This window comes from Astyanax mexicanus, chromosome 16 (assembly GCF_023375975.1).
Source record: "Astyanax mexicanus isolate ESR-SI-001 chromosome 16, AstMex3_surface, whole genome shotgun sequence".
NCBI classification, from domain to species: Eukaryota; Metazoa; Chordata; class Actinopteri; order Characiformes; family Acestrorhamphidae; genus Astyanax; species Astyanax mexicanus.
The window spans coordinates 37,304,954-37,318,797 of record NC_064423.1 but is presented as its reverse complement, the minus strand read 5'-3'; the positions used below and the strand labels follow the sequence as shown (position 1 = coordinate 37,318,797).

General features: G+C 38.6%; 1 protein-coding gene across 5 annotated transcripts in view; it reads left to right on the top strand.

Moving 5' to 3' along the window:
- Nucleotides 1-13,844, top strand: part of zfhx3b (zinc finger homeobox 3b) — a 547,203-nt gene that overhangs the window by 416,986 nt on the left and 116,373 nt on the right. The gene's annotated exons all lie outside the window — the stretch shown is intronic.

The following is a 13,844-nucleotide window of genomic DNA, read 5'->3' as shown; positions in this document are numbered from 1 at the left end:
GGTGCATCTCAAAAAATTACAATATCATTGAAAAGTTACTTTATTTCAGTATTTTAAGTAATTATCACAAGTGCAGTTTGTCTTGTATGCGCCCCCTAGCAAAAGCTGTATCAACTACCGTATATAGACAAAAGTATTGTGTATAAAGGCTTTATCCTGATTATGTTGGTGTAACTGTCTCTAGGGCTGTCAAGGGCTTCATATACTGTATGAAGTTAGGATGTTTGATGATGACCCCCTACCAACCCAAGTTACCCAACTCATCCCAAAAGTACTGCATCATTCTACAGGGGTTGGACAATGAAACTGAAACACCAGTCATTTTAGTGTGGGAGGTTTCATGGCTAAATTGGAGCAGCCTGGTGTTCAATCTTCATTAATTGCACATTGCACCAGTAAGAGCAGAGTGTGAAGGTTCAATTAGCAGGGTAAGAGCACAGTTCTGCTCAATATATTGCAATGCACACAACATTATGTGTGACATACCAGAGTTCAAAAGAGGACAAATTGTTGGTGCACGTCTTGCTGGAGCATCTGTGACCAAGACAGCAAGTCTTTGTGATGGATCAAGAACCACGGTATCCAGGGTAATGTCAGCATACCACCAAGATGGATGAACCACATCCAACAGGATTAACTGTGGACGCTGTAAGAGGAAGCTGTCTGAAAGGGATGTTCGGCTGCTAACCCAGATTGTATCCAAAAAAAACATAAAACCACGGCCGGTCCAAATCACGACGGATGATAAATTATTGTGGTTTAAAACCAGGTGTTTCAGTTTCATGTCCACAAACCTTTGGACACATTAAGCACATTGGCACCACCGCTGGTCTTCCAATAGGCCGTTTCAGCAAGGCAGCTCCCTACTGCCCAGCTTTTACTCAGACCAAGATAAGACATCATTAAACGCTCCAGGGGCATCCGAACGTCTCTGCATTGATCGCATCTGTCTCCTGTCTGCTCTCCACGAGACGTACAGTGCATTCCTCCGCTGTCCCTTCCCAGTAATTACCACCACCGTCCTGACCCGAAATGGAAGGGTTGGCTGCTCCGAGGCAGGCAGGAAGACTGGTGCAGGTTCTGAGCTGCCCTCTTAAACTTCCAGATGGCACAGGACAGCTGCAGATGTCTGCGGGTGGGGGGGGTGGTTCGGTTAGAACAGCTGCCTGCCGTGCCCCTGTAGCTCCACACAGCTGTCGCCTCCTGCAGGCAGGAGTATTGTACTGCGGGGCACTGGCACCACAGGGCCCACATTCATAAAACCACCAGGAGGCTAAGCTGTTAATTAGCTGCTCAGAGCGGAGGGCGAGGTCTAGCGATTAATATGTTTTTCTTCCCTCCTCTTTCTTTCTCTCTCTCTCTCTCTCTCTCTCTCTTTTTCGTTCTTTCTAAAACCACCCCCCGCCCCTTGTTGTCCCGGGCTTGACATCATTTCCTGCCTGCTTTCAGAGTCATTTGCTGTGCACTGTGAGCTGTGAGGCCCAGCTCATTAAAAGGGGGGAAATGTGTTTATCTGGCTGCGATTAGTGCCTCGCATTATGCATGTATGGCCATGCTTAGTCAAATATGCCTAATGAGTTGGAGGAAGGGGGAGGGTGGGGGGGGGGTTTAAGGGAGGGAGCTGAGGAGAGGGTCCAAGTAAAACTCTATGGTGGCCATTGGGCTCTACTTTGTGATAAACTCCACTTGGAATTGATCTTTTGTAACACTTGACAATATCCATCAAAACGACGCATTGGGCCTGAACTAGATCTCTTTAGTTTCCTCTTTAGACACCTCCCACTGCCACTTGAGTTTTTCCACTTGAGTTGCAGATGGAGTGAAGCTAATAAAATTGGACCAACACCAGGAGAAAACACAACTCTCCAAACCATCTTACATCAAACAACTTAGCATTTCATTTGGAAATCAAGAGACCAGAGCCTGCTTGAGGTTTCATGTGAAGTTTCCACAATCAGTGATGGTTTGGAGAGACATGTCATCTGCTGCTGTTGATCCACTGTGTTCTATCAAGTCCAAAGGTCAAGTCCATTTCATTTTCCAGCGGGACTTGGCACACTGCCCACTCTGCCAAAACTACCATTTGGCCTTATTTTATAATATTCTCATTTTCTGAGACACTGATTTCTGTTTTTTTTTTTCATTGGCTGTAAGCCGTAATCATCAACAATCATCAAAGTATATCATCGCTGTCCTACGAAAAACAAGTATCTCCATTTTTGTTGATTTTTAGTTTAATACATAATTTGAACACAAACTTTCCCTTACACTGTGTCAAAATTTCTTGATGAACGGACCAATCGGAAGAGTTCAAAATGACCTGAAATAAACTCTTTTTACATTTTACATTACGTTTTTTTCTCTCTTCTGTAAAGTTGTTGTTTTGGAGATACGTTTTTTTAATTGGACAGCATAATATATGAGTATATTATGAGATATAATATAGGAGTTTCACATTTTGAACTAAATTACTGAAAAAAGCAAATTTTCAATGCTATTCTATTTTTTTTAAATGTATTAAAGTAATACCATGCTTACTCAAATGTATGTTGTGGTGTTAGAGGAAGAGAGCTAACAGGGTTCAAGTAGAACTACTGTATGAAGTAGCCGTCGGCTCTACTTTGTTACAAACCCCACTTTTGGCATTGATCTCCACCTTGCTTCATGTGCTCTATCTCTCTCTCTCTCTTCCTTTCTCTCTCTCTTTCTTTTTTTTCTCTCTGGAACTCTGAACCGGCTCGCCGGCATGAATTATGTGGATGCATTGATCAGCTGATCGAGGGCTGTTGTTTGTGAGCGCGGGGGCATTATCAGAGGAGGGATTACCCGGCCCTTGTTTTGCCGTGTTGTGTGTAAGAAGGTATTATTTACCTTCTTGTCACTACACCCTCCCCGTCGCCGCGAGCCCCGCTTACTTCACCACCCTAAGAAACGTACACAAACGACTGCGTACATAATCAACAAGGGCCAAATGACTGCCGGCATTGATTGCCTTCTCTCTGCAATTATGTTCCTATTGTTTACTTTCTAGCAGCTTATTTATTCCAAAGGAATTCAATAATTATTGCTTTATTTAGTGCTAAAGTGAGGTGGAGTGGTATAGGCTGCAACAGGGGAGGAGAATTGTTATCAAGGTCTCTCTACGTCTTTCTTTGCCTCCCTTTCTGCCTCGCTCCCTCCGTCTTTGCCATCTTAGGCCTGTGTTTATGGACATATGTACACTTATACATATGTTACTTGTCTTTAAATGATTATTGTTGTGTTCAGATTAGGCACTGGGGTCCCTATTATACACCCTGCACAAGGTGCGTCACGACCCTTGTTCCTATCTTACACCCCATCAACAGTTTGTTTGCATGCCTTGCATGCCCAAAAGCAGTGTGTAGGACTGGTGGAGAAGAACATGATGCCAAGATGCATGAAAACTGTTATTAAAAAACCAACCAGGGTTATTTTATTATTTGAGGTACGAAAGCTCTGCATCATTTTTGTTATTTCAGCCATTTCTCCTTTTCTGCAAATAAATGCTCTAAATGACAATTTTTTTATTTGGAATTTGGGAGAAATGTTCATTTTACTCAAATATATATATTGCATTAACCTGTGCGGCCCACTTTTTTGCCTGGGCGGAAGTCCTCACAACAATTCTCCTGGTGAAAGTCATCATAATGTGGATAGTAGAGATAGTTACTCCTTTAAAAGCACGATAAATCATTTTAATATGATTGATTTTGTAGGAGAAATGAGAAAGAATAAGTAGGGATCCCAATACAGTTGTCCATAAAGTGTTTATAAACAAATACAGAATATATACAAAATATAACTTTGATATATTCTTTAACCACATTAATAATGTCCATTTTTTTGGACAACAGCTGGTAAAGAACAAATTGGTAACACTTTCTATGAATGTCATCTCTATAAGACTTTATAAACATACTCATAACACGTTATAATGCATTCATAAGGCATTATAAACATGGCTGTACATATTTATAAAACTCTATAATTCATCATAGCCATGTTTATTATGCATTATGAACTGTGATTATAATGCATTAATAGCTGTGTTTATAATATGTTATAAATCAATGCCAATAAATTTAATCCCAGCTTGCAGACTGTGTTATAACTAAAAAAGCTTCCAACTTATAAACACACCCTCTGTAATCCTATAAATATATGTTCAACCACTTATAAATTCTTACAAATTCTTGTCTTGATATATAATATGATATTAGTTATGTTCAATTATAATGTATTATAACAGGTCTTTGTGCGCTCTAAGTAAAGTGCCAGACTTTTATTGTGGTACTACATTGTTACAATAAATATATACAATTTTAACACATACAGCATAAACACAGCTTATAATGTATTATGATCACAAGTCATAATGCTTAATAAACATGGCCATAATGGGTTATGCATTTTTATAAATATTTATAACCATGTTTATAATGCCTTGTGGATGCATTGTAATATGTTACGAATGTGCTTATAGAGTCTAATAGAGATGACATTCATAGAAAGTGTTACCGAAAAAATTAATAGGTCAGAATGTTCCATTCTAGAGTTTCCGTTATTGGGTAGCTGCATTTTAGCCTTGTAGCCTTGCATTATAATATGTTACGAATGTGTTTATAGAGTCTAATAGAGATGACATTCATAGAAAGTGTTACCAAAGAAATTAATAGGTCAGAATGTTCCATTCTAGAGTTTCCGTTATTTACTGCAAAGCAAAAAAAAAACAATGGACACAAACTTTTTAGGAAACTATTGCTTGATCAGATACTTTTCTATGCTAAAATAGAGGAGTTGTGTAATGAAGTGGTTCAGCAGGGATGAGGTGGGGGTCAAGGGCAGGCGGGAAGCCCTAGGTATGCAGCTAGGGGGCGGGTACACACCGTTTCTCCAGCCGCAGCACTGCGCCCGGGCATGTCGCCGCTCGCAGTGGCTAATTTGAACCAGCCGGAGCTCTTGGCATCCAGCGCAGCTTCTGTGGTCGCAGCTTCTGGTCCTACAACCACCACCACGGCCGCCAACACTGCTGCTGCTGCTTTAGTTCCTGCTCTGAGCGAAAAAGAACGAAAACAAAAAAAATAAAGGGAACACCAGATAAGGGGTAAACGAGGGGCCAAGATGTAAACGCACTCTCTCGCTAGTGCTAGTGGCTAACCCACATTCCCAAATGCTATGCTACCCGCCCCGGAGGGAAAAATGTACACACCCTGCACCCAATCTCTGCTGCTCTCTGAAACAAAAAAAAAACATAAACCCACACTCACACAGTCACTCACTCATTCACACACCCACACACACACACACACACACATATGGTGAGATATGAGACAAGGCTTCAGTTCTCGCCTCACTCTCCAGCCACACATTTTCTGCCCATTAGGCGAATCCCTTTGTCTCTTTTCAGGATGCAAAGCAGTGACCTCATTGGCTATAATTTCAGCCATGACATCACCAGGGCCCGCGCAACAAAGGTGCAACACTTGACGATATCCATCAAAACGAGGCGTTGGGCCTGAACCGGAACGCTGGGTGCTCTTTAGAGACACCTCCTTCAGGCTCCAGGCTTCCATGATATCAGAGGAGGCTGTATATGGCTCGGGTTCTGGCTACAGGCATCGTGCAGTTCATTAATTGAACAAAAGTATTGGGACACCTACTGCTGATGATGACACTTGCTTTCACACTTGAGTTTGAGTTTCTTGTTGAGTATTTTGCAAAGGCGCCACTAGGCTAATGTAGCTAGCAAGTCATGTCCTAATTCTTATAATTAATTAATTTATAGTGATAGCGGTACCACAAATGGTTTAGTTTATTAATGGTTACTAATTAGGTTGTAAATGCCTTAAAAATAATTAATAATCAGTTATAACACATACGTAGAAATGTACGTAGACCTGTTGTTTGCCAAATAGTGAACCCACAGCCACATAACTGATTATTAATGTTTTTAAGGCATGTACAACCTAATAAGTAACCATTAATAAACTAGCTGTAAACCATTAATAAACCCTTTATAAAGGTAGTCTTATTTTTAAGTGGGTCCGTTATAGCAATTTGACAAAACAATTACCTGAACTCACCTAATTTCCAGACCAACACACCTATCAGTGTAGATACAGCTTTGGAAAAAATTAAGAGAGCACTTCAGTTTCTGAATCAGCTTCTCTGATTTTTATAGGTATATATTTATATATAAACTACAGACAACATTTCTTCCCAATTCCAAATTTAAATATTGTCATTTAGAGCATTTATTTGCAGAAAATGAGAAAATGAGAAAAGCCTGAAATAACAAAAAAAAAATGCAGAGCTTTCAGACCTCAAACAATGGAAAAAAAAAAAAGTTCATATTCATAAAGAGTTCATTTAAGATTAATAAATATTTAATATTTGGTGGAATAACCCTGGTGGTTTTTAATCACAGTTTTCATGCATCTTGGCATCATGTTCTCCTCCACCAGTCTTACACACTGCTTTTGGATAACTTTATGCTATATCACTCCTGGTGCAAGAATTCAAGCAGTTCAGTTTGGTGGTTTGATGGCTTGTGATCATCCATCTTCCTCTTGATTTTATTCCAGAGGTTTTCAATTTGGTAAAATCAAAGAAACTCATCAAATAAATAATTTTTTAAGTAATTTCGTGTTTTTTTCGTAGTTGTAAATTTGTTGTGATAGCAATGAGCTTCATGACGTGCCTTGTAAAGGAATGCATACAGTGTTATAAGGGCTGTCCACATCCATGTAATATAATACAATATATTATATATGTCGAGTTCTGGGCTCACATCCTGGCATTGCTGTTAGGCCCTGTGTTCATAAGGACGTCCATATACGAGTGTGTATGAGTGAGTGAGTGTGTGAGTGTGTGTGAGTGTGTGTATGTACGGAAAGCACCCGGCTTCAGCACTTAGTGTGGAGAATCATCGGGATAATTACAAAGCAATACACATCCAGACACTCTCTGGCTCCCCATCTGTGGGAATTGGCCGGCTCTGGGAGAAATTGATAGCTATTTAGCCACTTGATAGTCATCTGTTTTCTTGCATTAATTGTGTATTAACAGCACGGCCGGATTTAACAGTGGAAATTGGGGTAGGCCTGAAAAAACAAGCCTGTGCTCGTGCACCAGCGCCTGGGCGTTTGCCGGGTCCGTGTCGCTCGGTTGCATGCGGTTGGTGCAGCGTGCCTCTGCTCTGTATTCGGAGCTCTCTCCGGGAGCTGAAGCGCTGCCCGGTGTGAAAGGTGTGTTTTTACAGCCCATTAAAGTGGATGCTAATGCAGATCTGTGCACAGGAGCAGGTAGGTGTGGAAAGTGATACCTGCGGATAATGTGTGTGGAGCCGTGCCCGGGGGTCAGGGTTGAGTTGCAGCGGAGTGGATGAGGTGGCGCCCACACCTCTCCTCACCTACACCCAGTGCGGGACGTTGATTCATCCCCCTCTAGTGTGTGTGTGTTAGTGTGTGTAAGTGAGTGTGCAATATTGGAGTAAAACTTTTCAGTGCCTTGTTAATACATAAAACTATCAGAGACCAGTGTTTTCACTTCATATATTATCATATAATAGTTTATATGTATCATTTTTTAAATCTAGATTTAGTTAATTCACTCATTTACACATTTACGTTAGGACTCAACACCAGGAGGGTGAAGACTAGCACATGCCTCCTCCGATAGATCTTAGAACTGCTGCTGATGCAGCATTGTCGAGTAGCATCACAGCGCTAATGCTCAGAAGAAAGCGCAGTGACTCGCTTCTGATACATCAGCTCACAGACGCAGCCTTGTGCTGATCCACATCACCCTTTGGAGTGATAAGAGGACAGAGTGCCATCTACTGCACCCACCTAGAGAGAGAGCAAGGCCAATTGTGCTCTCTCATCAGGGCTCTGGCATCTGATGGCAAGCTGCATGACCGGGATTCTAACCGGCCGAGCAATCACCCCTTTATAGCGGCAGCACCTTAGTCTGCTGAACCACTCTGAGCCATTTAGTTATTTTTCTAAAGTTTCTTATTATTAAATTATTAGTGTGGCCCACTTTTGCTCAAGCTGCAGAGGCTCTAAAAGTTCGCTTAAAACCTGGTAACAAGCAGATCAGATCCACTTGACTTTTTTTGGTACAAATTTGACTTTTTTTGTACAAATTTAAGCACAAATGTGCAAAATCCTTACAATTAGTTAAATAATACAGTTATTTATACTTAAAATCTATAATATATAATACAGTTAAATTGATCAGAACTTTTATTTAGCTTTAAGACTTTTTATTGACTGATTCATTATAATTATACAATTGTTTAAATTTATATTGTGTTTTATTTTACTTTTATCTCCTTTGATCATTTTAAAATGCACGTATTGACTTAATTCTAGTACTAAATTAGTATTAAGTTATTTTCTATACATAAAGCTGAATACATTGAGTAGTTGTACATTTTAAATCTCATATACCCATATTTTATTCACATTAGAGCGTATAATATGTAAAAAGACACAGTTTCACAAAAAAAAGCAAGTTACATTGCACTCAAAACCCCACCATTTTTTTGGAATTGGGGATTTATTACTAGTACTACTATTAATTGTAAGTGTTTAGAGTACTAGAATTAAGTTTATTATTAAATGTATGCATGTAGAAAAAGAAAGACAAGAGTCTATTAAGTAGAATAGACACTATTCTATTTTATACGTCTGTTTTTTGTATTTTATCTTTAAAATCAGGCCTAAGAATTGTATTAATTAATTTCCTGTTATTATAAACAATACAGAAATGAAATAAAATTAAACTTGATATAGTTGGTCGCACTCAAGCCCAGTAAATCTCCCTGTGCCCAGGCTGCCTCTATCAGGTCATCCAGCTTTAGTTAATGATCTAAAGGGGAAAGAAAGGGAGCTGGAGGCCCCGCTGGCTCTAGGGGCCCGGGCGCGGCTGCTCAGGGGCCCCGGTGCAGGGTAGGCTCCTCAGCGGCACCCTGGTCAAACCCCACCCCCCTTCACACACTCTCTCCAAACATGACTTTTTCATTAAGCCGCTGAATTCCTGCGCTCCAGTTGGAGGTGATTTATCAGCACTGAGCTTCATTTCAGGATCATATGAAACAGACACAGCACACAGCACACACACACACACACACACACTCGGCCCATCTCTCTCATGCATTATTGTGTTTCACATCCAGGCCCAAGGGTGTGTGTGAGTGTGTGTGTGTGTGTGTGTGTGTGTGTTTAGGGTTGGGTAGGAGATTAAGAAGAGATAGTATCTCCAGGGGTCCCTCATGTGGATAGCTTTAGATGAAACGCTGTGTGAAAAGTGTGTGTGTGTGTGTGTGTGTGTGTGTGTGTAGGGAAACTGGAAGAAGGGAGCCTCCCCACTCATGGGACGTGTCTAATGAACCTTATTAAGGCCTCTAGTGTCATGTTAGATTCCCTTATGTAGACCCGTGTGTGAGATCCCGTGTGTGTGTGTGTGTTGTACAGTTCTTTGTACATAATATAACAGGTGTTTTATAGTTTTATTGTTTTATCATTCACATTTTTTAAGGGTATTTTATAACTTTTGAACTAGTTTTAAAGTTTGAGCTACACCTGAACTTGGAATAAATGGGATTTTTACTATATGTTTAATATATGTTTAATATATGTTTTTAATATATTATATACTTTGTATTATATACTTAATATACTTTGAGAGTTTTTTTTCATTGCCAACAGTTTGAACAAAAAAATATATATATATATATATCATGTTTTATCTGGTCAGATTATTTTAATTTTGTTAAGACCTGGACTTTACCTTGGTGTGCATTTTTAATTTCTTCTAGCTATTTGGAAGAACCTATCAAGTATAAAACTAAACTTTTCTTTGTATAGAAAGTCTTTCTTGCAAAAACAACAAGTAGTCCCAAAATATATTTTTTCTTTTTACAGAATGTAAATAGCTTAGTTTCAAACATAAAATTCAACGAGGTTTTTTATGTTTCTGTCTCGACTGGCTGTAGAAACTTTTGACTGGGATTCCCTCCATCTACTTTCCAATTGCTTAACTGTAATGTCCTCATATGAGGACGCCGGGTCTCAAGAGGTTAAGACATGTTTGCAGAAATAAAACTCCTGAAACAATTCACTGAAACAGATCAATTGGTATTTTTGAAGCAAACATGGCTTTTAATAATTGCGAGAAGCAAAGGCAACATTAAAAATGTAAATATGCAATATGTCGCAGGAATTAATGTATATTAATAAATGTAATATAAAAAAAATGTTGACCAGACGTAACATTAAATATATTGATTTCATACTGTCTACTCTAAACTAAAAGTCATTTTTCTAACTTTATGAAGTGTTTTCGCTCTGAGGCCTGTTTCAGTTTGACCCTGTAGATAAATAATAGCTTTAATAGCAGCACATTTATGAATGTTCCTCATTCATTCCCATCCGCAGCCACCTTCCTCGCGCTGGAGTCCTGTGATTTGATCATTTCCAGCACAGGCAGCCTCAGCTCTGGATCTGTGGTGGAGGGCTCCTGTGTAGTGTGCAGCTAGCTCAGGTTTTGATTTGTTTGACGGGACAATGCTATATTTTATTTATTTATTAATGCGTGTGCCATTTATTTTTTTAGTGTTTGTGTAGTGTTTTCAAAATTCTCGAAGACGCTTTAAACACAGAGATAAGGCACAAAGTAAAAGTTAGTTATAACATCAATAAAAAAGGGATATAGTCATTAATTGAATATTAAAATAAGAATATAGGTGGATTTACCAATGACAATTACACTAAACATATTTTTTAAAAATGCTCTACATCTCTGGAAAAAAATTAAAAAACACTTAAAAATGATGGGTTTCTTTGATTTTACCAAATTGAAATCCTATAGAATTTAATCAAGAGGAAGATGGATGATCACAACCATGATCAAACCAAGCTGAACTGCTTGAATTTTTTGCACCAGGAGTGATATAGCATAAAATTATCCAAAAGCAGTGTGTAAGACTGGTGGAGGAGAACATGATGACAAGATGCATGAAAAAAAAAAGTGTGATTAAAATTTATTTTTTTGTGTTCATTTTCTGCAAATAAATGCTCTAAATGACAATATTTCTTTTTGGAATTCGGGAGAAATGTTGTGTGTAGTTTATAGAATAAAACAAATATTTTTATTTTATTCAAACATAAACCTATAAATAGCAAAATCAGAGAGCTGTATAGCTAAAAGCTAATTCCAGAGCTGTATATACTGTAGTCCGCAATAGAAAAAGTTGCTTTGCTGGGCCGTGTGTGCAGTCTGCTTGTGGTTGGGGTGAAATATGGCTCTTCTCTGGGCCAGGCTAGCTCAGGTTCACCCCTTAGTAAATCCAGGCCTTTTTATAGGAGCTATAAAAAAGTCGTAGCTGTTCTTTGACGCGCTGGACTGGGCTTTGAAGGTCCGCTTGCGTATCTCCCGCTCCGATTTCGCTCCGGTTCGGTTTGCTTTGCTTTGTTTCTCAAGCTGAAGCAAAATTTTGTCGCTCTTGACTGCTTACGATGCGGTTTAGAGTCATTGATCCTTTCAACCTCCGCTTTCTTTCGCTCGTACTCGCGACATCTGTTCCGACTCAAACCAGCGCACCGGTTCCCAGGATCGATCTGGTGTTTTATACGAGTAAATCTGCTGCTGGCTGAGCCTCGTGTGGTGTGATGAAGAGACGAGGGCAGGAACTGAAGCCCCGAACGTCCAGCAGCACCTACTCACCTACTGCATGACCTCACTCCTCCACTTCCAGCAGGAAGGAGGGAGAAAAAGAGTAAAGGAGAAGGAAGAAGAGAGGGAGAGTCGAGTCGAGTCGGCCTTTTACAATCACCTAATAACTCCATTACACCGAGCTGTGGGGCACGCTCGCCCCAAACAGCAAATAGCAAAAGCCCATTCCTGAGAGCCGTGGCCCTAATGTACAGCTGAGGTGTTCAGTTCAGACATACGATACCCAGACCAATGGAGCACCATTGCCCTGAAGAGAAAAAAAAAGAGAAACCTTATGATATTAGAAAAAAACTGCTCGGAAAATTAAATATGACCAGAGGAGGGGTGAGAGAGCGTTTTAAGGAACGTCATATTTCCACCCACTCTCTGCTGTCAGCACGTGATGTGTCATTAATTGGGTTAAAAATCTAATGTTTCTCCAGCGTTTTTAGCATTCAGTGGGGGTGGATCTTTTGTCTGTGCTGCTGGATGAAATGGGCTTGGCTTGGTCTTAATAAATCAGTTTGTTTTAAACTGGCTTTTGTTTAGAGTTAGAGGCTGGAGATCTTATTTTCTCAAAATAAATAAATAAATAAATAAATAAATTCCAAAAGTTTTCCAAATCCTGTTTATGATGTATAAAAGAAATACTAAAATTCTCTGGATTGATTAAAAAAAAACATAGAATATTATACAGTGAGATCTGAAAGTTTATTCTAACTATATTAAGACTACATTAAGCCTATATTAAACAATTGGGGACTAGATTCAAGGATTCAGGGATTCAAGGTAGATTTTATTGTCATTCGCATCACATGTGGTACATGAGGTGAAACGAAATTGTGTGATCTCTCGATCCAGTTTACACCCAAGAGCTGTTGTTAAAATAAATAAATATAGATTAAATAAAATAAGATAAGAAAATAAAAGAATAATTTTATACAATTAAAATAAAATAGAACAAATTAGATATCAAGATAAATAGAAAAAATAAATAAATAAATAAATAAATACATGACCACAAAAAAATAGGAAGAGTAGGCAGGTAGAAGCAACAAACTTTTAAAATCTTAACTTTAAAAGTAAAATATCTATTGGCAAAATATATTTAAAAAAATTCTTAAATCAAACAAATCAAACAAATCAAACAAAAATACATTTTTATTATACATTTGGACAAAAGACAAACACAAGAATAACTTGACTGGTGTTTTTTGGTGCTTATTTTGAGTTCATAGTATTTAAAATAAAGCAATAAAGCAAAAAATTTGAAGTAAGGCTGGTTTAAAACTTTCTTATTAAAATTTTATTATATTTTAAATAACCTAATAATCTATCAAAAGTAGATTTTTGTCAAAAGACAAAAATAAGTGAAAAATAAGATTAATTCCCTTAAAATTAGATAATTTCACTTGCTAAAATTTAATTGTTTGCAGTTTAAGTGTGGCCACATATAATTCAGTATTAACAGTAACATTGGAAAGCATCAAATTTGGCATGCCAATGTGCCAAAGTGGTTTAAAGCGCCTTCAACATTAAAGGAATGATGGTGCACCATCCAGTACATCTAAATTATGGGATAAGGTTGGGTCAGGTGGTGGTCCTCCCACATTCTGACCTCACTGAGTGCTCACTAAGTTTTTACTGAAATGTACTTGAAATCTAGTAAAAAAAAAAGCCTACTAGTTACAGTTACTTCAGTATACTCCAACAAAAGCAGGATTTTTTCTTTTTTTGTTTTAATACTCTTATTACCCTTGATTTCAGACATAAACATTAACAAACACTGAATGATAATGATGATCAGGTGTCTCAATATCCCTTATAATAATATTTCTGCTTAGTAACAAAGAAAATTCCCTTTTTTAATGGAATGGTCTGGTCAGTTGTCAGGTTGTAATGAAGCACTAATGACAGGCAGCAAGTCTTTAATGATAGTGGGGTATATATATATTTTTTTGTATTGGGCATATCATTGGATCCAGCTCCTCCAGCTGTGTAGAAATGTTTGTTGCTCCTGATTTAATTGGCGCTATAACGTTAAATCTCAGCAGAGAGAGACGATGGCCGTGAAGATTAAGAGAGGAGAGAGAATTACCTGT